At 41.0% G+C, this 27,721-nt stretch overlaps 1 protein-coding gene and 1 long non-coding RNA gene across 2 annotated transcripts in view; one reads left to right on the forward strand and one right to left on the reverse strand.

Moving 5' to 3' along the window:
- wnt7bb (wingless-type MMTV integration site family, member 7Bb) overlaps positions 1 to 27,721 on the forward strand; it is a 151,403-nt gene that overhangs the window by 34,100 nt on the left and 89,582 nt on the right. The window lies entirely within an intron of this gene.
- On the reverse strand, positions 1,425 to 26,994 carry LOC125460681 (uncharacterized). Its single transcript, XR_007249314.2, has 5 exons — positions 26,824 to 26,994; positions 24,089 to 24,224; positions 6,301 to 6,550; positions 3,265 to 3,623; positions 1,425 to 2,768 (listed from the first exon to the last, which is right to left on the reverse strand). It is a non-coding gene; the product is annotated as an uncharacterized LOC125460681 (long non-coding RNA).

Here is a 27,721-nt window from a genome sequence, read left to right on the forward strand (position 1 = left end):
AACCTTTTTACCTTCGGTCCCTTTAATTGTAAGAATTACAGGTCCAGCGCTGATTCCAGTGGCACACCACTTGTAACATCTTGACAATCATAAAATTACCCATTTTATACTTATTATCTGTTTCCTCTTAGTCAGCCAATTTTCTACCCGTGCCACTATGTTACCCCTGCATCACAAGTCTTTGCTTTCCTGAATAGCCTTTGACATGGAACCCCATCTAAAGCCTTCTGAAAATCTAGGTTCAGTACATCCACAAATTTCCCTTTATCCACAGTACATTGCCATTTCAAAGAAGTCCAATAAACTGGTTAAACATAATTTCTTATCCATAAAACTGTTTAGTCTGTCTAATTGCATTGAATTTATTCACATGTTCAGTCACGATGTCTTTAATAATAGATACTTAATAATTGCTCTATGACAGGCATTAACTGACCTAGAGGGTGCAGTCTTATAGCGATGTGAACGATATGGGTTATGGTGAAACATCTGGTAGAATCACGCAAGAAGTCCAGCAAGACCTATCTTGGCATTGGGAACGACTTGCTGCATCTTTTAACTAAGTTCCAGGCATCACGGTGGAATTCTCACTAGGCAGTGGTGAGTTCCCTGTTATGGGAGATTATAGCTTGCTAAATGCTATACTAACACCACAATTTCCCTAATTGATACTAACTTCTTCTCTTACCAAAACTGTCAAACAAGGTAGATATGAAGAATTCTCAACAAATAGGCCAGAGCAGGTACCTGGTGACTTCAGCATGTCACCAGCTCCAAAGGATGTCCAAAAAGACCGTATCTCTGGGTAAGATCCATGGCAACCAGCAACATGGCATCCCTTGTCCACTGACATTGGCATCTAGTAATTGCCAACCTCTCTCAGGATCTTTGTAGTACCTTTGCTGACCTCGTTACAGGATGTTGAGGAAGCTGAGATCCACTCTTCAAAGCACAGCAGTAACTATTGCGAAAACACTGCCTCAGGGTCACTTTACATTCTCGGGAACACCTGGTTCTCAGTTTAGATAGACTGCATCTTAGGACTGCTCACTTGTTCTCTTGGCACTCGTGTACTTAGCACCTACCTGCCATACTCACAGTATCCCTGCCTTGCCTATCTCTGCCATCACAAAACCAGGTAGTTTGCCTTGCTGGTCAGTAGTCCACGGCTACATCATGTTGTGAGGCAGTGTGCTCCATCAATCTCACAATTGCACCATGTGCCAGCAGCTTGTGTGATAAACATATCACATGTGCAGAAAGCAACCATGTCTCAAAGTCTTATGGAAGTAGTCCTCACCAAAATCCATTGCAGGTCAACCCTCTCCAACAGCAGTCCAGGTGTCCAGTTGGAGTGTTCTTTGTCAGGGAGTCTGTGCCTCTGCTGTCCAGGATGTGAGTCACAGTCAGTCCATTGTAGCCAGTCTGTGTCTCAGGCTAATGTAGCCCAGGAGACACACGGATATTGGATAGGAGTTTGGGCATTTTTCAACCGGAGCTGTCTGGTTAGATTGCTCGAGGCGCTGGACGACAGTCACTTTGCTTGGTCTGCCCTAAATAAAAAAAGGGAAATGGGCTTTGGAGGAGGGGATGCTGCTGTCAACACAGAAACCCCTCCAGGGTATATCATGTGTGGACATGATATTAGACAGCATGCTGACACAGATCCATTTGGGGCTTGACAGACTCCAACAAACAGATTTAGTGCAGATCCCATGACATTTATTTAAATTTGAGCATTGATAAACAGTGTAATGCCACCTGTTCCAACAATTTGCCATTCCTCCCAGTACATTACAGTGCAGTCACAGTTTCCACAGCTATGGAGGAGAGATTGTTCTCGACATCGGAGCTTGTAGGCCTTGAGGATTTAGTCAGGCAACATTGGGTGAGTTTGTATTTAGATGGCCCAGACATGCTGAGAGTCTTCTTTTCAGAGGCAAGTGGACCCTCCTTGCCTTGAACATCCAAAGGTCAGAGGTGGATCACCTCTGTTCCCACTAAAGTGCATGTCTGTGGGTGAATATGCCAGCTGATGAATTGGCTTCTGCTTGTAGAGGCCATACTGAACAGGAATCTCTGAGACCTGTGTAGCAGAAAAGGTAATTTATTGAGAATATTGCTCTGGTGAGATGAGACTTGTGGGTCTTCCTGTTCTGGCTGGGCACCTGCGTGAGCTCAACAATCCCATTGCCCTGTCATCATGCCTTTTGGTTATGAGAAAAAATGCATAGGGTGATGGAGTGCAGATCTGTGTGCAAAACCAGCAGATTGTGAAAGTGTTTGGTGTGGCTGTCCATGGCAGCCACCAACCTGTCTGTGGAGACAGCCAGACAGTCACATGCCTGATGTAACTGTGTCCCCATAGCCTAGCTGTACTCCTGCAGCCTCTGGACATTGGAGGCCATTGCCTGCCTCATATCTGCCTGCTGTCTCTGTACCACTTCATGCATTTTGATTAAATCTTTGAGTGCTGAATAGACAGGATCTTAATCTGCCTGGGGCTGACCAGATATCTGGTCTCCAGCAGTGCTCCAAGTACATGTGGACTGGGTAGTTTCTTCCTTGACCAGCCACACAGCTGTCAGAATGACATGGTCACCAGTTTGTACTTCCAAACATGTCAGTCTCTGAGCTTGTAGGCGTGCAGGAGGCAGTCTTGCCCATGCTTCCTCTAAGGCCTCCAGGCACGTTCCTGAAAGATCAGGGAAATCCCTTCTGGCACACCAGCCTATTCCTCCACCAGGGCCAAGGCTATTCTCTGGCACCTGCAAGATAAAACAAAGGAGAGGTGTTGCAATCAATGGTTAAAAGTAGTGTGTAGTGAATGCCCACTGACAGTGGAATTGAGATGAGAGTCGCGATGGAGTGAAGAATGGTAGTTATTTAGTTTGTGAGAAATGGATGTTTTGGCATTCCCACAAGAACAGTCCCAGTCTTTTCATGTGAGTTTCAGGATTTTCTGTTTGTAGGAGGTGGGCACCTCTCTCTCTCTTTGTGCCCTGCTATCAGCTGTTTTCTCCAACAGAGAGAAAGGAAGTGACGAGTGGCACAGCTTACTGCTGATGCAGGTGGAGTATTGTGACTGGCAGAGCAGAGGCAATACAGGATTTCGGAATACAGGGTGTAGGAAGCTTGGGAGGAATGAATGTGAGTGAGATAAGATGTTGCATGCAGTAGTGAGAGTGGCAGGGCATGAGCATTGGTGAGAAGTTTGTGCATAGTAGCAATAGTAAGTGCGGGGCAGCAGAGTATGGTACTTACCCTGGTGGAATAGAGGAGGCCATTGAGCCTCTTCTACACTATGGCTGCTCTTTTGTGCTACAAAACATCACGAACTAAGTTGTCACCTTTGGACCAGGCTCCCAAGATTTGATGTTATGGTATCCTCTGGCAGTTCTTTGGAAAGGGGTTAGCCCTCCTCTGGACAATCTCACTCACTAGGAGCACCAAATCCCTGTCAAATGAACACAGCACTGTTTTCCCCTTGTCCAACACCTTCTGAACTACTCTCCATCATCAAGTAAGACAGTTTCAGAATGCCAGGTTTTGTCCAGGTACACAACAGCCAGGGGTACTTGCCTTTTGGGTGATATCCAGTAGCTGACATGTCCCTCCAGGAACTGTGGGTGTTAGAATAGGGTAAAATCAATTTAGAACTTGCCATTGGGGTAGAATAGGTAGTTTGGTGAGATAATGGTGAGAAAACATGCTGAATCTTGCAGGGAGAAATCCTCATTAAGCTCAACAGAACTGACACAGCCAAAAAAAAAGTTTCACCCCATTGTTTCCTGTCTTCCATCTCCCTCCTCTTGTTGAATAAAGGAATTACATTATCTATTTTCCAATCTAATTGAACCTTCCTGAATCTAGTGACCTTTGTTATATTAAATTTAATGCCTCAACTGTCTCACTAGCCACTTCTTTTAAGAACCCAGGATGAAAGTCCTCAGTGACTTATTGATCTGCAGTTTGCTAATATGATTTACTTCCCTGGTTATTATAATTTTCTTGAATTCTTTTTCTTATACATTTGTGGGATGTAGGTGTTGTTGGCTGGCCGGCATTTATTGCCTGTCCCTAGTTGCCCTTGAGAAGGTGGTGGTGAGCTGCCTTCTTGAACCATTGCAGTCCACCTGCCATTAGGGAGGGAATTCCAGGATTCTGACCCAGCAACAGTGAAGGGGGAGCAATATATTGCCAAGTCAGGATGGCGAGTGGCTTGAAGAGGAACTTGAAGGTAGTAGTGTTCCCGTATTTCTGCTGCCTTTGTCCTTCTAGATAGAAGTGGTCGTCAGTTTGGAAGGTGTTGTCTTTGGATCTTTGGTGAATTTCTGTAGTGCATCATGTAGATAGTACACACTGCTGTTACTGAGCATCGGTGGTGGATGTAGTGCCAATTAATGGGCTGTTTTGTCCTGGCTGGTGCCAAGCTTCTTGTATGTTGTTGGAGCTGCACTCACCCAGGCAAATGGAGTGTATGCGAACACACTTCTGACTTGTGCCTTGCAGATGGTGCACAGGCTTTTTAGAGTCAGGAGATGTGTTACTTGCCACAGTATTCCTAGCTTCTAACTTGCTATTGTAGCCACTGTGTTTATGTGGTGAGTCCAGCTGAGTTCCTGGTCAATGATAACCCCCAGGATTGACAGCTAATTTAGGGATGATACTTGTATTCTTGCTAATGAAAAGTTGCAAATTAGTTGGTTCTGTTCATCTGCCATCTTCTTATTTTCCATTATTAATTTCCGAGACTGAATTTCTATAAAGCAAACGGTAACTATTATTTCTTGCTTTTTTTAAAAAAAAATTTTCCCTTAGTCATTGCATATTTTTTACATTTTGTCTAATTTCCTGACTTGCAATTTGCACAATTGTAGGTTTTTCCTTTAAATTACAAATGGGAATAAACTTATTTAGTTAATCATTGATGATGGGTTCTTCCTTGTTGGAATAACTTCTCAAGTGTTTATTTTTAACATCTTAACCTTCATAATACTTTCACTAGCCTTGCTTTCATGCACTCATAATTAACTGTGTTAAAGTGTGAAGTATTAGTTTTAGACCCTAAGGGCACCTTCACTATGAACACTAATTAATCCTATCTCATTAGTCAATATCTGGTCCATTATAACCTGCTTTCTGGTTAATGCTAGAACATGCTAAGAAACATCCTAAAAACTTACGTGAATTCCTCATCTAGGTTACATTTACTCATCTGATATTATGATTCCATATGTAAATTAAAATTCTCCATGATAATCACCAAACCCTTCTGACAAGCTACTATTATATGTTCTTTGGCATCACATCCTGTCATGTGTCTACTGTTAGGGTCCTTTACACCACTCCCACAAGTCACTTCTTGCCTTTATCATTTCCCATCACTATCCATCACAGTTCTGAGGAAGGGTCACCGGACCCAAAACATTAACTCTGATTTTTTTCTTCACAGATGCTACCAGACCTGCTGAGCTTTTCCAGAAGCTTCTGTTTCATTTCCTGATTTGCAGCGTCCACAATTCTTTTGGTTTTTATCCACTGTGCAATCATCTTTAATGACCAGGGTCACCCCTCCATCTTTTTCAGGCTCCCTTGAATAGAGTCATACAGCATGGAAACAGACACTTTGGTCCAACTCATCCATGCCAACCAAGTTTCCCAAAATAAACTGGTCCTCCTTGTCTGCGTTTGGCCTGTCTGCCCCTACACCTTTCCAATACATGTACTTGTCCAAATGTCTTTTAAATGTTGTAACTGTACTTGCATCTACCACTTCTTCTGGCAATTCACTTCACATGCGAACCACCCTTGTTTGAGAAAGTTGTCCCCTAGCTCCCACCTTAAAAATATGCCTTCTGGTTTTGACGTTACCCACTCTAGGGAAAATAACTTTGCTATTCACCTTATCTATGCCCCTATTTCCAGCCTAGTCTTATAACTCAAACCTCCAGTCCTGGCAACATCCTGGTAAATCTTTTCTGAACCCTCTCCAATTTAATAATATCCTTCCTAAAGCAGGGTGACCAGAACTGTACACAGTACTCCAAAAGTTAATCTTAAAATAATATATTTGTCCCTTCTTTTGCTTTCTGTCCAGTAACCACCTTCATTTCTTAAAATAGCAGGATTAAGTTTGTTATCTTCTAATTGATGGAAACTGTTCTAGGATCCCAGGAACTCTGGAAGATCAAAACAAATGCATCCCACTATCCCTCCAGCTATACCGTTTAAAACCCTGGAACTCAGTGTCAAAAAATTGCCAATACTTAATCCCATTTGTGGCCCAACCTTAATTACCTTTGAACTCACTGACTTCCTTGGTTACTTCAGCTTGTTGAGATATTGATCTTGCAAAGTCTCTGGAGAAGCAGGGCTACTTGTACAATAATTTCCTGAATTCCATTTCTGATGGCACATTTCTAGTCACTGGTTGTCGCTGTGCAGTTTAAAGTTCAATGGCAAATGCTGACAGTCTCTTCATTTTTATCACAAGTCTGAAGTGTTGTGTCTCATTTTCAGCAGGCAATGTAGGGAAGAATTGAGAAATCTGTTCATGATGGAAAATAGGGTTATTTTTGCATGACCAGAACATTGTGGGCACAGTGGCTCAATGGTTAGACTGCTGCCTCACAGCACCAGAGATCAAGGTTCGATTCCAGCCTTGGGTGACTATCTACATGTAGTTTGCATGTTCTGCATGGGTTTCTGCTCACTGCGCTGATTTCCTCCCACAGTCCAAATGTATACAGATTGGTTAGATTGGCCATGTTAAAATTGTTTGCAGTGTCCAGGGATGACCTCTGCATGATCGTTGAATCATCCTGTTAGTTGTGTGTTTTAGAGACCCACAGTGCAAATACATATTGAAATCATACGAACCAGGACTCCAAACCAGCTCAACAATTCAGTCTAGAATAATAATCATATACCCGAAACATCTGATAAGTGAACTCATGCCTTCTGGGCTCTTGAGTGGGGTCTGCACACTGTATCTACTCAGCATGGTGCCCATCCAAAAGTGCTGACCCACTGTGTCCAGGGAGCTAACTATTTCCTTCTCCTTTTACCAAGATCAGACCAGTTATCAGGTCTATTAGACAACAGCATATAATGAAAGAATCTAACTCAGAGACGATAAGCATATGCTGCACACACAAGGTGGAATTTAATGCAGAGGACAGGGATCTTGCCTGCCAGAAAGTGTGCCAACAAAAGCCCCATAGCACCTTCTTTTGAGAAAAGCCTACCATTTTAAGTGGCAATGATCAATGCTTCTCATTGCTGTCACTGCCACCAGGGGGAAGCAGTGGTATTGATCCAAGATAACCAGGCCACAGCTACAGGCTCTATCCCCACCCCTTTAACTTGTCTGTCTCCTCTCCACCTATCTTCTCCTCTATCCGCCTCCCCATCTCTCCCTATTTATTTCAGAACCCTCTCCCCATCCCCCTTTTCTGATGAAATGTCAGCTTTTGTGCTTTAAGATGCTGCTTGGCCTGCTGTGTTCATCCAGCTCCACACTTTGTTATCTCAGCTGCCAGTGTGTTGGATGAAGGTGTTGAGAGTGGGTTTGGAAAAATGGGCTGGAGTGGATATTGGCTGTCAATAGGTCCTTTCCCAATTCAGATATTGATGCCTGAAATAGCCACTGTGTACCTGACAACAAGGGAGCCTGCAGAAACCAACATTTGCTTTTTGAATTCCCCTTCCAGCAGAGTTGGAAAATAAGGCCTTTAAGGGGACATCATCAAACCCACAAACTCACCTTGGGTGCAAATAAAAAAACTGTCCTTCTTAAATGTCACCACCCCACACCCCCCACCCCTGCAGTCACTAGCCTATCATGGCTACCAGATTGTATTTATTCATTTCTATCCATGCTCTGAGTTCATCTGGTTTCTTTTACATGTTATGTGCATTCAGATACACAGCCTTGAGTTATGTCCTTTTACTATTTTTGTAGCCTCTAGCTCTGTATGCTGCTTTACTCTTACATCTGTACTTTCTGTTCCTCCTATTCTAGTCTGTTTTCATTTCTCACACTAATAACTTTCTTTCATGTCTTGTCCCTTTTTTAACTTACTACATCTTACTAAATTTGGTCCCTTGCCCCACTATTTAATTCAGAACTCTCCCCATTTCCCTTGTTGTGAAGCTGTCAAGAACATTAGTCGCAGCACAGTTTACATGTAGACCATCCCAGCTGTGCAGTTCTCACTTCTCCATGTACCACTGCCAATTCCCCATGAACAGGAACTAACTTTTAATTAAAACATTCATCTCTTTAATCTGATTTTCCCTAAGCCAATTTGCATGTGACTCAGATATTAATATGGAAATCATAATTTTTAAAGGTCTGTTTCTTATTTTGATGCCTAGCTCCTAGTATTAATTATGTCGAACCTCTTTTCTTGTCCTGTGTGTATCATTGATAATTACATAGACTGCAATAACTGGATCCACCCCTTCCCACTACAAACCCCTCTCCACTCCTGAGGAAATGCCCTGAGCCCTGGCACTGCGCAGATAACACAGCCCTGTGGACTCTCACTCTTTGCTTCAGAAAATATTGTCAGTCCCCCTCTCTACACTGTCCCATCCTACCAGTGCTTTGCTTTTTGTTCATCCATTTGAATGTCCTAATTTCAGGATATTACTGAATCTAGTCTTGTTACTTGCCTAGAAATAATTTCTGATGGAATCAGTTTAGAAAATACCAACCTAAGGATCCAGAAATATCTATAGCAATGCTATAGCTTCTAATCATATGAAATGATGTTAAAACAAAATTATACCTTGACTGTAAGATGTAGGAGAAGAAGTCAACCATTCAGCCCATTGAGCCCCTGTTCAATGAGATTATGGTTGATTTGATAATCCTCAACTCTTACTTTCCTGCCTCCTTCCCTAGCACCCAAGAAGGGTCTAGACCTCAAACATCAACTTTCCCGCTCCTCTGCTGCTTGGCCTGATGTGTTCATCCAGCTGTACACCTTATTATTCCAAAAACATGTTTTGGCTGTTCTTTTCGTCTGCTAACCCACGTGCTGGTTTGTACTAGTGAGGCTGACGCCAGGAACAAACTATACTGTTGCCAATTACAATATGATCATCAGTCCCGGTGAGAAAATTCATAAAGCAGAAGTACAAAGGGATCTGGAAATGTTGGTCCAGGATTCTCTAAAGATTAATTTGCAGGTAGAGTCTGTGATTAAGAAGGCGAATGTAATGTTGTCGTTTATCTCAAGAGGGTTGGAATATAAAAGCAGTGATGTGCTTCTGAGACTTTATAAAGCTCTAGTTAGGCCCCATTTAGAATACGGTGTCCAATTTTGGGCCCCACACCTCAGGAAGGACATGCTAGCCCTGGAGCGTGTCCAGCAGAGATTCACACGGATGATCCCTGGAATGCTAGGTTTAACGTACGATGAACAGCTGAGGATCCTGGGATTGTCTTCATTAGAGTTTAGAAGGTTGAGGGGAGATCTTACAAGATAATGTATGGTTTAGAAAGGGTGGACGCTGGGAAGTTGTTTACATTAGGTGGGGAGACTAGGACCGTGGGCACAGCCTTAGAATTAGAGGCGGTAAATTTAAAACAGAAATGAGGAGACATTTCTTCAGCCAGAGAGTGGTGGGCCTGTGGAATTCATTGCCATGGAGCGCAGTGGCGGCTGGGACGTTAAACGTCTTCAAGGCGGAGGTTGATAAATTCTTGATCTCACAAGGAATTAAGGGCTACGGGGAGAGTGCAGGGGAGTGGAGTTGAAATGCCCATCAGCCATGATTAAATGGCGGAGTGGACTCGATGGGCCGAATGGCCTTACTTCCACTCCTATGTCTTATGGTCTTAGAAATTACATTTATATATTGGCACTGTGAAATTGTCAGGATTTATGGCTTGATTATTGAAGTGTATAGTGATAAACCATAACTGGAGACTAATGCTTGGATAATTGTTTGATGTAGATCTGAAATGTTGAATGTAATTATTACTTTCCTGATATTAATAGGTTATACTTTTCGTTTGTACAACAGCTCTTCATGGACAATCCATCTGGAACAAATTAAAATGGAACCTTTAGATTCACACTGTCAATCAATCATCGAAGCTTCATTGGACAGTAATTATTTCAGGCATTACTGCATAAAACAATATTGTTGAGATGTAAAGCCTTCTACTGAAATTGATGAGGTCACACAGTCTTTGTGTGGAGACACAACAAGATCCCAATGGAGACAGCTATAACTCACCGGTCTCCTGGTTCCTTGTAATTATTCTGAATTAGTTAATGATTAATTTGGCATGGTGGCTGAGTGGTTAGCACTGTTGCCTCACTGCGCCAGGCACCCAGGTTCGATTCCACCCTTGGGTGACTGTCTGTGCGGAGTTTGCACGGTCTCCCTTTGTCTGCGTGGGTATCCTCTTGTTTCCTCCCATAGTCCAAAGATGTGCAGGTGAGATGGATTGCCCATACTAAATTGCCTGTAGTGTTCAAGGAATGCCTAGATTAGGGGGATTAAAGGGGGATGGGTCTGGGTGGGATGCTCTGAGGGCCAGTGTGGACTTGTTGGGCTGAAGGGCCTGTTTCCACACTGTAGGGACTCTATGATAATTGTAACTTATGACACATTTAATGCATGATAACATATATTACAAGTGCCTCGTGTTGTTAAGCTTCTAGTGGTTTATCTTCTACTACGTCTCTGCAGGAGTACTTCAGAGCAGTGTCCTAGATCCAGTCATCTTCAGCTGCTTCACCAGTGACCATCATCAGGTCAGAAATGGTGATGTTCACTGAACGCATAATGTTCAGCATCATTTGCAATTTCTCAGTAAGCAGTCCATATCCAAATGCAGTAAGACCTGGACAATATCCAGGCTTGGGCTGACAAGTGGTAAGTAACATTTGTAACTCACAAATGCTAGGCAATGACCATCTCCAATAAGAGACAATCTAATTACCACCTCTTGAAATTCTGCAACATTACAATCACTGAGCTCCCTACTATGAACATCCTGGGAATTTAGACTAGATTCCCTACAGTGTGGAAACAGGCCCTTCGGCCCAACAAGTCCACAACGCCCCTTGAAGCATCGCACCCAGACCCATCCCCCTATAACCCACACATCCCTGAACACTATGGGCAATTTGGCATGGCCGATCCACCCTGCCTGCACATCTTTGGACTGTGGGAGGAAACTGGAGCACCGGGAGGAAACCCACGCAGACACGGGGAGAATGTGCAAACTCCACACAGACTGGAATCGAACCCGGGTCCCTGGTGCTGTGAGGCTGCAGTACTACACTGAGCCACCGTGCCGCCTGAGACTCAACTGGACTACCCATAAATATAACGGCTACAAGAGCAGATCAGAGCACCAGTGAGTAACTCAACTCCAAACTCCCAAAGCCTGTCCACCATCTACAAGGCACAAGCCAGAAATGTGATGGAATAATCCCTACTTACCTGGATAAGCACAACTCCAGCAATCAGGAAGCTTGAAAGCACCCTTGACAAAGCAGCCTCTTTTGACCACATCCACAAACATTTCTCCCTAAACCACTGTCGGATCAGTGTGCACTATCTATAAGACGCACAGCAGAAATTAACCAAAGGTCCTTAGACAATACCTTCAAAACTCATAACCACTACCATTGAGAAGTAAAAAGGTTGCAGATACATTGGAACACCACCACCTGCAAGATATCATTATTTCTGCAGTGTCATTGGTTCAAAATCCTGGAATTCCTTGCCTATCGGCTCTATGCATCTACCTACAAAACTTACACTGCAGCAGTTCAGGAGAGCAATTCACCATTACTTTCTCAAGGGCAACTAAGGATGGGCAATAAATGCTGGCTCAGTCAATAGCATCCATGGTCCATGAGCAAATTTGAAAAAAAGCTCCTAATTAGACAGAACCTTGGACTCAGCACAGATCTTGCCCAGCCTTAAGCCGCCAGTTATTGATGGCAGAACTTACAAAAGTTATCTTGTTACACAATTTATTTAATTTATTTGTAATGAAATACATGCTTATTACTATGTGTTTTATTATATTTCTAAAGTAGCTACACCACAAATTCAAAATTTAGAAAATGCAGTTATCTAACACTTTCCTAAATATACAGTGTTCGAGGTGATCAAATTTAATTTGCACAAAATAGAAATTTCACTATCATGTGTAGTATTTTTTATTTTCATTTCCAACACACTTTTCATCTACTTTTCAGCCACTGCTTTCAATTTTGCTTTCCCAATATTCTTGGAATTTACACTTAGGTCAGGATTCACCTTTCCTGCATGACCCTCAGGTTTAGATGAATGTAATGTGCAACTAACTAATAATGGTAAAGGAGCTAGACTTGTTCTTTCTTCTAGGTGCATAAAGTAATACTACGAGTTTGAAAGAGATTGTTTTTAAGGCTACTGACACATTCACCAGGATTTTATGTTGAGAATAATGATGAAACTGACTGTACTCACCATTATTACAATGTAAATCAGACTGTAACTTCCAGCTTTCACATATGAGCAGCTCTGCATAGAAATCTGAAACTGGTGCAACATCATCCCAATGTTACTTTAACTTAGTAAATAAATGTTTCTTGAACCAATGGTGCAGAAAATGTGAGAGAGATTACTATTAAATATGCTCTTGTAGTAATCATTACTAGGTAAGTATAAAATGAAGCAAGAACAGACGCAAAGTTCAAGATATAATGTGCTGGGCCCCAATCAGAAAGCATATGATTTGTGGCTTTGTTAGCGTCATGGTTGGAGCGAGGTGGATCTTATTGACCATAAGCTCCTTGTTTGGTCAGCCAGGGCTCCCAATGTAAACAGAGGATTCAGAATATCCTTGCTTGAGGGCCTGACTCTGCGCTCCCTTGGCACAGCCAGTGTGCTGCACCAATATAAATAAAGGGTAACTTGATGATAGGATACTGGCTTCTGTGCAGTTATTTCTATTAGTCTCTTTACTTTACTACAGTTTGATCAGAAACCTGATTGGAGAATTTGAAATATGCGACTTTGGATCGTTGGGCTCAAGTATGGAAGGTTCAGATTTCATTCATTACCTTTCATTGTTCACAGGAGAAAGGTAATGAATGAAATCTGAACCTTCCAAACTTGAGCCCAACGATCCAAAGTCGCATATTTCAAATTCTCCAATCAGGTTTCTGATCAAACTGTAGTAAAGTAAAGAGACTAATAGGATACTGGCTTCTGTGCAGTTATTTCTATCATCAAGTTACCCTTTATTTATATGGGCACAGCACACTGGCTGTGCCAAGGGAGCTCAGAATCAGGCCCTCAAGCAAGGATATTCTGAATCCTCTACTTACATTGGGAGCCCTGGCTGACCAAACAAGGAGCTTATGGTCAATAAGATCCACCTCGTTCCAACCATGATGCTAACAAAGCCACAAATCATATGCTTTCTGATTGGGGCCCAGCACATTATATCTTGAACTTTGCGTCTGTTCTTGCTTCATTTTATACTTACCTAGTAATGATTACTATAAGAGCATATTTAATAGTAATCTCTCTCACATTTTCTGCACCATTGGTTCAAGAAACATTTATTTACTAAGTTAAAGTAACATTGGAACTGGTGCAACATCACCCCAGATTTCTATGCAGAGCTGCTCATATGTGAAAGCTGGAAGTTACAGTCTGATTTACATTGTAATAATGGTGAGTACAGTCAGTTTCATCATTATTCTCAACATAAAATCCTGGTGAATGTGTCAGTAGCCTTAAAAACAATCTCTTTCAAACTCGTAGTATTACTTTATGCACCTAGAAGAAAGAACAAGTCTAGCTCCTTTACCATTATTAATTAGTTGCACTTTACATTCATCTAAACCTGAGGGTCATGCAGGAAAGGTGAATCCTGACCTAAGTGTAAATTCCAAGAATATTGGGAAAGCAAAATTGAAAGCAGTGGCTGAAAAGTAGATGAAAAGTGTGTTGGAAATGAAAATAAAATTGGTTTGGTAAGTATCACCTATTATTCTGACCACACTTATAATAAAAGTGATGACTCTAAAGTATAGCAAATTCAGGACGTTGATCTCATTCTCCCATAATGTTGTGGAAAGCAACTGAAAAGCTGTAAGATTCTATGATTGTTTTATATGGATATGAAAATAAAGGTGCAATTGTCCCAACTTAAATGGCAACAGTGCACCAAGAACCATGCCACACTGTTTCACAAACTATTATAAACTGTAAAATCCTATTAGAAAACCAAGGTAACCAATTTGAAACAAAAACAGAAATTGTTGAAGAACCTCAGGAGGTTTGGTAGCATCTATGGAGAGAAAACAGAGTCAATGTTTCAGGTCTAGCGACCCTTCTTTGGAATTAGCTTAACTGACTGTTATTAAGGACAAAAGCAATTTATATTAGGATTTATTATTAACAGAAAATAACTTTATTATAACATGCTTAACCTTGATACATGGCAGAGAAAAGGTAGGATTTCTAAACTACTACTATGTGACTTAAACAATATCCCTTGAGAAATTCAGGATTCAAGTGAACAAATGACAAATAATTTTGACGCATATCATGGGTGGAAAAAATATAGACAGAGAAAATAAAATTCCAAAGATCAGAAGTCATAAGAGATGGGTTAAATTAGCCCTCACAATTCCTTTGATTTCAGCAATGATGACATGCTGTTGTCTGTAACAGTGATTTTTTTTTAGCAGATCCAGTGGACTTAAGTCTTTTCTTGTTAGAATTCTTTATTTGAGCTTTCTTGGTTATTGGCATTTTACTCACATGGAGAGGGGGAGAGATGTTCGCAGGCTCTGGGTATCAGCATATCGGCATTTTACTCACATGGAAAGGTGGAGGGGGGCAGATGTTCGCAGGCTCTGGGTATCAGTGTATTGGCATTTTACTCACGTGGAAAGGTGGAGGGGGGACAGATGTTCGCAGGCTCTGGGTATCTGTGGCTGCCTTGCACTTACAACTTTCCAACAAACTGCAGCTCAAGTAATCAGAGGACTGTCATCAGGCAAACTTCCCTCAAAGGCTCCCAGTGGCACACTATCTCATATGAACAAGAATTAGCATTCGCTCCACTGAGTCTGCCCCATCATTCGAGACAAACATGCCTGATCAAACACTTCCATGTCTTTTACTCATCATATGTCCCACCTCCCCTCAAAACCTCGTACATCCTGGAAATTGGAAATCTATCATTTTCTACCTTAAAAATACTGAAAGATCAAGCCTTCACAGCCTTCTGTGGTAGAGAATTTCAAGGGGTTACAACCCTCTGAATAAAAATAAATCCTCATCTCAGACCAAAGTGGCATCCCCTTATTTTTATATCGTACTCCCCAACTCTTGATTCCCACAACAACGGAATTAGCTTACTTGCATTGACAGTGTCTATCACTTTAAATATTTTGTAAGCTGCAATGAGATTGCCTCTTATTTATTGAAATGTGAGAGAACACAGGCCCTGTAGGCCCAGCTTGTCTTCATAAGACAATCCCACTATCCCAGGCACAGGTCTGGTGAACATTTGTTGCAATCTCTCTATGGCACCAATATCTTTCCGGTGATAGGGAGACCAAATGGTGCACAGTATTCCAGGTGCAATATAACCAAGCACCTAAACAATTGAATGATAACACTACTCCTGTACTCTCATCTTCTTGCAATAAAAATATTCCATAACCTTTCCTAATGGCTTGCTCCATCCGTATGTTAGCATTCAGTGACTTATTGACAAAGACACCTAGGTTCCATTGTAAAGATATACTTTCCGACCTCTTGCTATTTAAGAAATACTCTGCATATTTGTTCCTCCTACCAAAGTGGATAACCTCACATTTTTCCACTTTATATTCCATCTGCTTTGTTTTTGCCTGTTCAGTAAATCCTGTTTAGCTGCTTTACGACTTCCTACAGCACACATGCCCACCTAGCTTTGTATCATTTGCAAATTTAAAAATATCACATTTCGACCCCACCTCCTAATCACTGATATATGTTGTGAACAGCTGGAGTCCATGTACCAAACCTTGCAGTGCCTCACTAGTGACTGCATGCCACTGGAAGGGTTTACCCATTCATTCATACTCTCTTCTGTCTGTCAATCATTAATCTGTGCCAGTACATTACTTCATATCCCATGTGCTTTAATCTTTATAAGAAGCCTCTTTGTGGACGTTATCAGCCTACAGAGTGGACATCTATTGATAAGCAACAAGAATGTCTAATGCACACCAACAGTTTAGAAACCAAACTCAGTAAGGAGTCAGGCTTTAGGAAAGGAAAAGACAGGAGAAAAATAGAATAATAATGGATGGAAGTCATGGCGAGATGGGATGAGATCACTCCAATTTTAAAATATGCAGAATATCTAAATATATTACATCCATTGCCTTTCCTTTATCAATTTTGTCAGTGACACCTCCAAAACAATTGCAATAGGTTTGTCCATACTTTCTCATTCATAATTTTGTCACTCTCAAACTATGCCCTTAATGCTTTGAAAAGCAAGGTTGTTTGACACAGCTAAAAGTGTACACCACACCTCTCAATGTTTTCAAGTTGCAAAGCTCTCCATTTTTGCAAGTTTATTTGCAAGTCACCTTTATTTCAACTGCAGTGTCTGACTTCTATTTTAGTTTATAGTATCAAAAGAGGAGAGATAAATGTTTGTGGTGTACATCCCTGATCTATCTAGTTGGTAAATGACACTGTTGATCCTCTAAGCACTGGAATTTCCCTCCTAATTCTTGTGATCCTCTTTTAAGATGATCTTTAAAATCTCACCTGTTCTGAAGAGCACTCAAAATATTTTGTCTTTCTCCCTGCAGTTTCTACCAGACCTGCTAAGTTTCTCCAGGACTTTGTTTTTACAAGTGTCAGACTGCCTGGTTTTGACACCAACACACAGTATAAGTCCTAGTTCATGGTATGCTGTGTTTGTCCTCCTCGGAATTTTTAATACCTACTTGACGTTAACTTAAACACCTAGAGAGTGGGTATTCTCTGCTTTATGTTGTATAAATATTTACTTTTCCAACAGCTGTGTAAGAGTAGTAGAGTTGCACCGAGGGCAGAAAGGACCTCAGACCATTAACTGTGGAGTATATGCAGTTTGTGCAGAAGTGCAGTTTAGTTTAAAGTTGCAGAAAAAAAATTACAGCTTTCCTCAGATCAAACATCTGGAGAACTACATCACCCTATTGATGATCTGTGATTTTAAGATAACTAAGATATTCTCAAAGTGTGACTAATTTATTCGTTAGAGTTATTAAAGAGAAACAGAACACTTAAATGAAAGTATCTCACAAGATGCATCTTAGATTTAATGTAACTAGCTAAGTAATATGTAATAAACCTTTAAAATTTAATCAAGACCGAGCCTCCCTGCTACTAAGTATGTCACATGGGCAGCATTCTTCTCTATCCACTATCAGTTGATCAGTTATATCAGGGGACTGGTGGCAGAAAATCTACACATGATGTATGAACTCACCACATACAAAAGCTAAAACTAAAACTCATTAAACCAAAGGTCATGAGCCTTAACTCTGAATTACTGGCTTGGATATTAATGTCTTAGGGAAGTGAAGCATTTATTTAGATCATCCTGCAAATCACTGGACAGCTACGAGTACCCTTCATCTGAAATTTTGAGTGTAAATTGTTTATACTGGGATTCCAACATGATGTGTCATAGGAAGATTCACAAAGGATATAAGCATCGCTGGAAAGGCTAATATTTGTTACTCATCTCTATGTTCTCTTGAACTGGATGGTTACTAGGCCATTTCAGATGGTAGTTATGAGTCACATTGCTGTGAGTTATGGTGTCACATTTAGACCAGGAGAGAATGGCATATCTCCTTCCCTAAAGGGCATTAATGAACCAACTGGGTTATTCCAATCACTAATAATAGTTGTCATGGTCTCCATTAGAGAATATTATCTTAACAAGTTCACTTCCAGTTTGAATAAAAAGAAGAATCTTTGATCCTGCCCCAAGAAAAAGTTCAAAGGAATTGGCTGAGAATGTTATGCTAAGAAATAAGCACAAGAAGAAGAGGTCATTTTGGTCCACATGCTGACTGTCTCAGAATAACAGCCTAATTACCCTACATTTTAAATCATTATCTGCAGTTGGAAGCATTAACTTGAATGGTTGCACGTTGACTCACAGCAGTCAAATAAAATGCTTAATGATTTCAATGCCAATTTCTATAGTTGTTGTCTCCATTGTCAAAACTATAAGTTAGATAAAACAAAACTAAAATTTGAATTTTACATCTCCCAAAATAAATCACCTCACTTTTCTCCATATTAAGCGTTATTTACTTTCTATCTGCCATATCTGCTAATCATCCTATCCTCTGGAGTTATTTATTATTTGTTCATAGTTAACTATACTGTGTCATCTACAAATTTTAATGTAACATACCCAAGTTAAGATCCCACACGATGACAGTAAAATGTGCATTTGTCCAGTGCCTCTAATATAGTAAAATGACCCAATTTGCACCAAGTTCTTTTCACCTCTCAGTCCTATTCACATTGACCTTCAATGGCTCCCAGTTAAAAAAAACTTCAATTTTAAAATTGGTAATCTTGTTTTAAAATCCTTCCATGTCCTTCCCACACTTTATCTCTATTACTTCTCCAGGTCAACGACTCTCTAAAATCACAGAATCATAGAAGGGTTATGTCACAAATTCAGGCCCTTTCATCCAAAAAGGAATTACTTCACATTCCATATAAAACTTGATTGCCCAATCAACTAGCCTGACTATGTCCTTTTGAGGTTTAACACTAAGTTTCTCACAGTTGCCCCCTGAGTTCCAACTTTACTTACAAGGTGGTAATGTAACATTTTTACAAATGCCTTGTGGAAGCCCATGTACACCACATCACTCTCATCAGCTCACCTCTTCTGTTGTGTTGCATAGTCTTACCAGACCGTAGGTCTGCACTCTCATTAGGGAAAGATGACTGGTGATGACTTAACCTGAGGGTCACTATACCTCAGACAAGGGGAAAACTTTGAGAGGGAGAGTCCTTCATGGTAACCCCAGCCATTGATGGGATTTGAACCCACATGTTAGAATCATACTGCTTTGCAAACCAAGTGGTCCAACTAACTCAGCCAAACCAACATCCACATTCTTCTGTTCAAAAATCGGTGTCATCAAAAATCTTAATCAAATTAGTTTAACATGGTTTACCCATAACAAGTCCATGCTAACTTTCACTAATTAATCCTCATTTCCCAAGAGACAGCTAAAACATTCATGTTTGTCTCAAATTATCATTTATTTTGCGTTAGAACTCTGTGATTGCCACATTATATTTCAATGTAGCTTTTTGTGTTTGCAACTTATTTACCGCACATTAAGTACACAAAACTCTAATTAAGAACCTATTCGATTCTACGATTCCATACCAATCTATACCCTATTACTTTGTTGTCTAGTGTTGTCTGTCTCCCTTATGACTGTGCAACTCCACTTCTGCAATCTTCATGCACTTTTCTGATTTTCGTTACGCTACCATTGACATCTATGCCTACAGCTGTCTAAGTCCTAAGCTCTGGAATTCCTTTCATAAATCTCTCTCCTTCACCATCTCTCATTCATCCGTTAAAACTGATTCAATTCCTACCAATTTGAACAGGTTTTTGTCATCAGCCCTAAAATTTCCAGATATGGCTTAGGGTCATATGCTATTTGATAATGCTTGCCTGAAATCCCTTGGAACATTTTACCATGGTACAAGTGGAAGTTGTTTCGGTTTCTGTTGCTACAGAATTCAGATGGAAGGTCTGCAAGGAGAGCAATAGAATAGTAAAGTCCAGAGGTGATAAAGTCATAGACAAGAACTGCAGCAACATACAAGCTGATGGAGGAATTAAGAAAATTGTTGTAAATGTAATAGTTTTATTATCAACACAAATTGAATGATTTACATCTTTTCAATACAAAAAAAGCATAAAATGCTCCCACCTGATTGTTTTCTATCCATTGTCTGATGTTCAATCCAAGTTACCACAGCTCTTAAATGCCATGTGCCTTTATTTTATCAACGAGCTTGTTACATGACAATTAGAAACATATCTTTTGGAAATACAATTCACCTTTATTAATACACTGTTAATTTCCCAAAATTTTCTACTGAATTATCTGATTTGACTTGTCTTTAACAAATTCACATTTTCCCTTCTTAATTAACATATATTTCTCTGTAACAATAATTATAGTCATAACTTCATACAGCATAGAAGAACAATTTTGACCCATTCAGTCAGCAACAACCTATCTACACTAATCCTATTTTCTAGCTCTTGGCCCGTAGCTTTCAATATTAGGACACTTCAAGTGCTCATCATATAAATTTTAAAAAGGTTGCAAGGTTTGCCTCCTCTACTACCCTTGCAGGCAGTTCATTCTAGATTCGAACATCTTCTGGGTGCAAAGCCAAATCCCCTCTAAACACACTTCAACTTAAAATTATGCCCCTCATTATTGATCCATCAAATGAGGAAAACAGCTGTATAATCCTTCCTAACAGGAGCAATCACTTTGTTCTTGGATGGAACCTATTTTTCACTTTCCCCAGTTTGATAGTAATTTTATTCCATATCATGGCTTCTAGAACTTTGCCCATACTGATAAAAAAATTATGGCCTACAGTCATCTGACTTATCCTTTTGTCTCTTTTCCAACAGAGATCTTGTATTGGCACAACCTCCATATCAATGAAAGATTGCAATTAGAACTTCTGCTGTTTACTTTCTGATTTTTCTGCACATTCTATCAGCATGCCATTAAGATCTGGAAGTACTCGTTTAGTATCTTTGCTAATACATCATTCTCCATAAAATGACATTTTTAGCTGACTTCACCCTTGCTTTAACTTTTTCCACGGTTTTAAATTGCATTAATATTTCATTGCAAGAGAATTAATTTCAACCATTATTATTGCTTCTGGAAACTTAATAGCACTAAATGATAGGTTGTTAGATCTGCATGTTCACCTGATCTCTTATTTTTTCTTTGTACCTCCCCTTAATTCTTCCAAATTCTTTTTTATCCCTCTATACTTAAATTTATGGTCTATTATATTAGCTAGATACGCCACATCATTTTTCATTTAAATTTAAAATTAATGATAAATTTACTGCTTATCCAATAATGCAAACTTTTGGTGTATTACCTTTGTTTTTACCATCCTGTCCGATCTGCACTACGCACATCTCAGTTTGAAGATTTGCCATTGCTTGTGTATTAACTTTTTGTCATTTCCCTTTCTCGCTATTCTGGGTTGATTTTTCTTCACCCTTTACAGCATTGTTTCTCATTGTATTTTTATCTTTGACTGTTGTCTCTCCTTGTCAACTTTACATCAAACCTAACTCTGTTAGCTCACTTGCATTATCTACTTGCTCCATTAATTTTCTAGAGCTTTATCTTAAAAACTGCCCTTTTCCATGTTGGACAAAACATATTGTAGTGGGAAGAAATCGAGGGCACTTGTAGAAACAACTCCCTTCCTTATCACCTCCATGATTCTTATTTTGTTAATAGAATATCATTTCATAATTTGCTGTTCCTGTATTTTTCTCTAATCTATATACTTCCCTTTTTGTTATTCAGTGAATAGTTCGATAACATAAAAAGTCACAGGTTAAATACATCTTTTTAAATAATACTGTACAGTATGGCTCTAATCATTCCTATGTCATCAGCAAGAAACTTTGAACAGAGTAAGGTGGCTGCATTTAATGACAAGCTTGAAACAGATTGAAGGGTGCCAGGAAGCATAGTCACTCAATGATAAATATTGGAAGGATTAGAAAGCACATAGGAGGACAGCTTGTGATATGGAATAATCTATTTGCTTGGCTTGAAGGTCCTGGGGTAAGCTTATGAAAGAAGTTTTTGATTCTTTTGCCCTCACAGGGTTTAATATTTGAGATGCATTTTTATACTTCTGGTTCTCTGCAACAGATTGAAGAAAATTTTGACAGTTTTTTTGAGTATAGTTAAAGATACAATCAGGGATAGCAGATGACACATTCAAAATTGTTTTTTAGCTCTGGGATGTGACCAGATGAAAGAAACGTTCATATTCTTTCTGACTTTTCATATCGTAGAATCCCTAACTATGGAAACAATCCATTTGGTCCAACATGTCCATGCTGCCCCTCCAAGGAACATCCCATCCAGACCCATACTCCTACCCTTTCCCTGTAACTCTACATTTCCCATAGCTAATCGACCTAACATACGTATCACTGGACACTATGGGCAATTTAGCATGGCCAATCCACCTAACCCACACGTCTTTGGACTGTGGGAGGAAACCAGGACAATCGGTAGAAACCCATGCAGACACGGGGAGAACATGCAAACTCCACACAGACAGTTGCCCAAGGGTGGAATCCAACCCAAGTCCCTGATAGTGTTTGGCAGCAGTGCCAACCACTGAGCCACTGTGCTGCCTTTGAAATTTCTCATTTATACCAAGGACAATTTTGCAAACTAACTTGAAGTAAGTATCTGCATACAGGCCACTTGTTCCTGCCCTTTTAATTCCTTCTTTACTAGCTCATAAAATGTTTTAAATAATTGTAACTGAAGAAGAAAATGAGAAAAAAATGCATGGTTTACAGGAACATAATGCGACACATGAGAACTAAAATGGTTAGGTTATTGAGTGAAACTATTTGCTTCATAACTGCTCCACAAAACAATTACTTCTGCTAATAGTTGAATTATTTTAACCTTTTCTTCAAAATTTTAAATAGTGTTTTCAGCAAAGTGATGATAATAGGTAGAAGAAATCTGCTGACTGGAGAGGAGTCTTATCTGGAAAGGGTAAACACAGCATGGATAGGTACAAAGGGTAATGTACATATGTTTCAAAGCTGCTTAGCACTTAGATTTTGAGCTTTAAAAACCAATCCTCCTCTGGAAATACAAATTACCCGTTATTATTAATTTTAGACATTTTGTCGCATTCTTGCATTTAAGTCGGATAGTTTTACTTTCAAACCCACCCAAAAGAAAGATCTGTATTTAAATAGCAACCTACATGACCTCAGGACAACGCCAAACACTTTACAGCCAATGAGACATATTTGAGGTATAAACACTGTGATGGTGTAACACATGCAGCAGTTATTTGCTCAACAAGCTTCCACAAACTGCTATGTAATAATGATTGGATAATCTGTTTTTGTAATGTTGATTAATGAGTAAATATTGGCCAGGCCACCTTGTTGTTCTTCAGAATCGTATAATGGGATCTTCTACATCCAATCAAGAGGCTCTCAGTTTAGTATATCCTTTATATGTTAAAATCACTGACACTGCGGTACACCCTGATTATTGCACTTGAGTGTAGACCTGGATTTTTATGCTCAAGTGGTACTTGAACCCACTAACCTGCTGACTGAGAGACTAGAATGGTACTAGTTGAACCGTGACCAACACACAACTCTTCAGCAAAAAGATGAAGTTGAGAGTCTACTGTATTGCCATTCTCCCAGATGCATGATAGAAGTACTTGGAATTATTAGGGAACAGGGCAAGATATAGAAAACTATTTTCAGTAGTTAAGGGTTTAAGAACATGTGACAATTGAAATAAAAGTTGAATCATAGAGTCATTCAGTTTAGGTTAGGCCTTTCAGCCTATTGATTCTGCACCGACATTTGAGAAACACCTTCAAAGTAATCCCATTTGCCATCACATGAATGTTACACAGTACCAAGTGCTTATTTAGATATTTTTTAAAGGATGTGAGGCAACTTGCCTGTACCACCTTCCCAGGGAGCACATTTCAGAATGTCACCACCCTCTGGGTAAAAAAGTTTTTTCTCCATGTCTCCCCAAATCTCTTTCACCTCATCTTGAATCCATGCCCCTCCTGACTGACCCTTCAACTAAGGAATACAGCTGTTCCTTATCTATTCTGTTTATGTCCCTCATAATCTTGTATACGTTAATTATATCGACCCTTGTCTTCTCGGCTTCAACAAAAACAGGAAAGCTTATCCAACCTTTCTTCATAATTTAAATTTTGTATAACAGGCAACACCCTGGTGAATCTCCTCTGCATCCGCTGCTGTGCAATCACATCCTTCCTGTATTATGGCGACCAGTGGTAGAGCAAAATGTACAGAAGATACTAAAAACCTGCAGAGAGATATAGATAGGTTAAGTGAGTAGGCAAGGATCTGGCAGATGGAGTACAATGTTGATAAATGTGAAGTTATCCATTTTGGTAGGAATAACATGGGGAATGCAGGTGTATAGGGACTGGACGTCCATGGTGAAAATGAGATGTTGGGGACTGGAGAAGTGGAAGTTCTGGAGGAGCTGGAGGGCACGGGTGGTGTTACGGACATAGGTAGGGAGTATACCCTCCACCTCCTCCAGGACTTCCAATTTGGTGTCACAGACATAGGTAGGGAGTACACCCTCCACCTCCTCCAGAACTTCCAAGTTCCCGGTCCCGACCAGTGCCCCTCCACCGACAACCTCATTCGTCTAGCCAAACTCGTCCTCAACCTCAACAACTTCTCTTTCAATTCCTCCCACTTCCTACAGACAAAGCGGGTGGCCATGCACCAAGCTATGCCTGCCTCTTTGTAGGTTATGTGGAACAGTCCCTCTTTCATACCTACACTGGCCCGAAACCCCACGTCTTCCTCCGTTACATCGATGACTGCATCGGCGCCACCTCATGCTCCCAAGAGGAGTTTGAACAGTTCATCCACTTCACCAACACCTTCCACCCCAACCTCAAGTTCACCTGGACCATCTCCAATACATCCCTTCCTGGACCTCTCTATCTCCACCTCAGGTAACCATCTAGCAACTGGTATCCATTTCAAGCCCACCGACTCCCAGAGCTACCTGGAATACACCTCCTCCCATCCACCGTCCTGCAAAAATTCCATCCCCTATTCCCAATTCCTTTGTCTCTGCCACATCTGCTCCCAGGATGAGGCATTCCACTCCCGTACATCCCAGATGTCCTCGTCCTTCAAGGACCGCAACTCCCCCCCACCACAGTGATCGACTGTGTCTCCCACATTTCCCGTAACTCATCCCTCACACTCCATTCCTGCAATAACCGCCAAAAGAGTATACCCCTCGTCCTCACGTAGCACCCCACCAACCTCTGGATCCAACGCATCATCCTCCGACACTTCCACCATCTACAATCCGACCCCACCACCAAAGACATTTTTCCATCCCCACCCTCTTCCGCCTTCCGGAAAGACCACTCTCTCCATGACTCCCTTGTCCGCTCCACACTCCCATCCAACCCCACCACACCTGGCACTTTCCCCTGCAACCGCAGGAAGTACTACACTTGCCCCCACACCTCCTCCCTCACCCCCATCCCAGGTCCCAAGATGACTTTCCACATCAAGCAGATGTTCATCTGCACATCCACCAATGTGGTATACTGCATCCGCTGTACCCGTTGTGGCTTCCTCTACATTGGGGAAACCAAGTGGAGGCTTGGGGACCGCTTTGCAGAACAGTTTGCTCAGTTTGCAACAAACAACTGCACCTTCCAGTCGCGAACCATTTCAACTCCCCCTTGCATTCCCGAGACGACATGTCCATCCTAGGCCTCCTACTGCACACAAGGATGCCACCCGTAGGTTGCAGGAACAACAACTCATATTCTGCTTGGGAACCCTGCAGCCCAATGGTATCAATGTGGATTTCGCAAGCTTCAAAATCTCCCCTGACCCTACTGCATCCCAAAACCAGCCCAGCTCATCCCTGCCTCCCTAACCTGTTCTTCCTCTCACCTATCCCCTCCTCCCACCTCAAGCTGCACCTCTATTCCCTACCTCCTAACCTCATCCCACTCCCTTGACCTGCCCACCCTCTCCGGACTGACCTATCCCCTCCCTACCTCCCCACCTATACTCACCTCTACAGGCTCCGTTACCACACCTTTGACTTGTCTGTCTCCTCTCCACCTATCTTCTCCTCTATCCACCTTCGGTCCGCCTCCCCCTCTCTCCCTATTTATTTCAGAACCCTCTCCCCATCCCCCTTTTCTAATGAAAGGTCTAGGCCCGAAACATCAGCTTTTGTGCTCCTAAGATGCTGCTTGGCCTGCTGTGTTCATCCAGCTCCACACTTTGTTACCTGGGATTCTCCAGCATCTGCAGTTCCCATTATCTCTGTTACCTAGAGTAGCACCCGCATTGTACAGACGTAAAAACTTTTTGCCAGCTCTGAAGTAAGAGGAATTTATGTTATTGAGCTCAAAGCTAACGTCAAATTGACAAGGAAAATTATTAACACAAGTGCTTCTGAAGAAGAGAATGAAGCTATTAACAAATAAAATTTTGTTTCATGGAGACATACCTGGGAGCCACTGTTGCTGCTGATGGTAATAGGTAGAGGTAAAGTGACAGGTAAAATTTGTTGGATCCAACCCATTTGTGCAGCGATGAAAAAAAATGTTACTGATTCTCCAACCTTCAGTAAAAGATTTGCATTTTGTGCAGTATTTTTCACAAGCGTCAGTTATCTCAATGCACTTTACAGGTTATGTGATATCAAAATGTAATCAACTGTTGGAATGTAGGAAGCACAACAGATCACTTGTACAGAAACGACAATTTTGAAAGAATCGGTTTTTGGGATTGATCGAGGGTCAAGATACTGAGGTAACTCCCTTGCTCATCTTTGAAATAAGGCCTAGGAGTCTTTCAACAGCGCGCAGGGGAGCAGACGTGGCCTCAGTTTAAACTCTTACCTGAACGATTTGATAATGTACACTGGAGGGTCAGACATTTTTTTTGTTGTTGTTTATTGAAATCTTGGCCTGTAACTTTTATTTGTTTGTAGTTTTACGGCGGGCGTGCTACCATCTGAGCCATAACATACAGATCAGAGACCAAACACCTACGTTAAGATGGTGTCGCGCTGACAGTGAAGCTTCAACTGGAAACTGCCGCGAGATAAGTCAGTTCTCGAGAAACATCAATAAAAAGCGAGGGAAGCTATTCAACGATTTGCTTGCTAGATGGCAGTGTTAACCTACAATTAGATTTATTTTTCGCTCGAATTTCCGACGCAGAAGAAAATCGCTGCAATGATGTTCTCTCACCACGGGAGGGTATTACTTCTAGTTAACAAAATCCATCTTCGTTCCACTCCCAGAAACTCAATACGCTCTTACTGGGGACTGGCTTGTATGGGATATGAGATCCTTAGATACATTTTATAACTGAGCAAACAACTGATCTGTCACTGCCAGTTGGATGGGTCAATTATTTTTCATTTCAAAAATGTCAGTTAAGAATGTTTGTAGTCTTTTTCCACCTCAGCTGAGAGAAGATCTTTCCCTCAGACACTTGGCAAGTTTAAGGACTTCTCGATTGGGTCGAAACAAAGAGTTTGGCTCTTCAGATCTACTAATTACCTAAAGTTGAAACACATAGAAGTATCCCTTTACTGAATAATGAATCCACTAAATCTGCACAAAGAAGTGGAATGTATCAATTATGGGAAGAGAGGAAAAAAACCTGAACTAAAACAATTTAAGAATATTGCGTCAAATGAATCGGTTGTTCCGAGTGTGGAAAGATGCTGCAGTCCCCTAGAAATCTGATTCAGGTGGCCCAATAATGATCTCAACAATCACAAAAGGA

Source organism: Stegostoma tigrinum, chromosome 18 (assembly GCF_030684315.1).
Source record: "Stegostoma tigrinum isolate sSteTig4 chromosome 18, sSteTig4.hap1, whole genome shotgun sequence".
Taxonomy (NCBI): domain Eukaryota; kingdom Metazoa; phylum Chordata; class Chondrichthyes; order Orectolobiformes; family Stegostomatidae; genus Stegostoma; species Stegostoma tigrinum.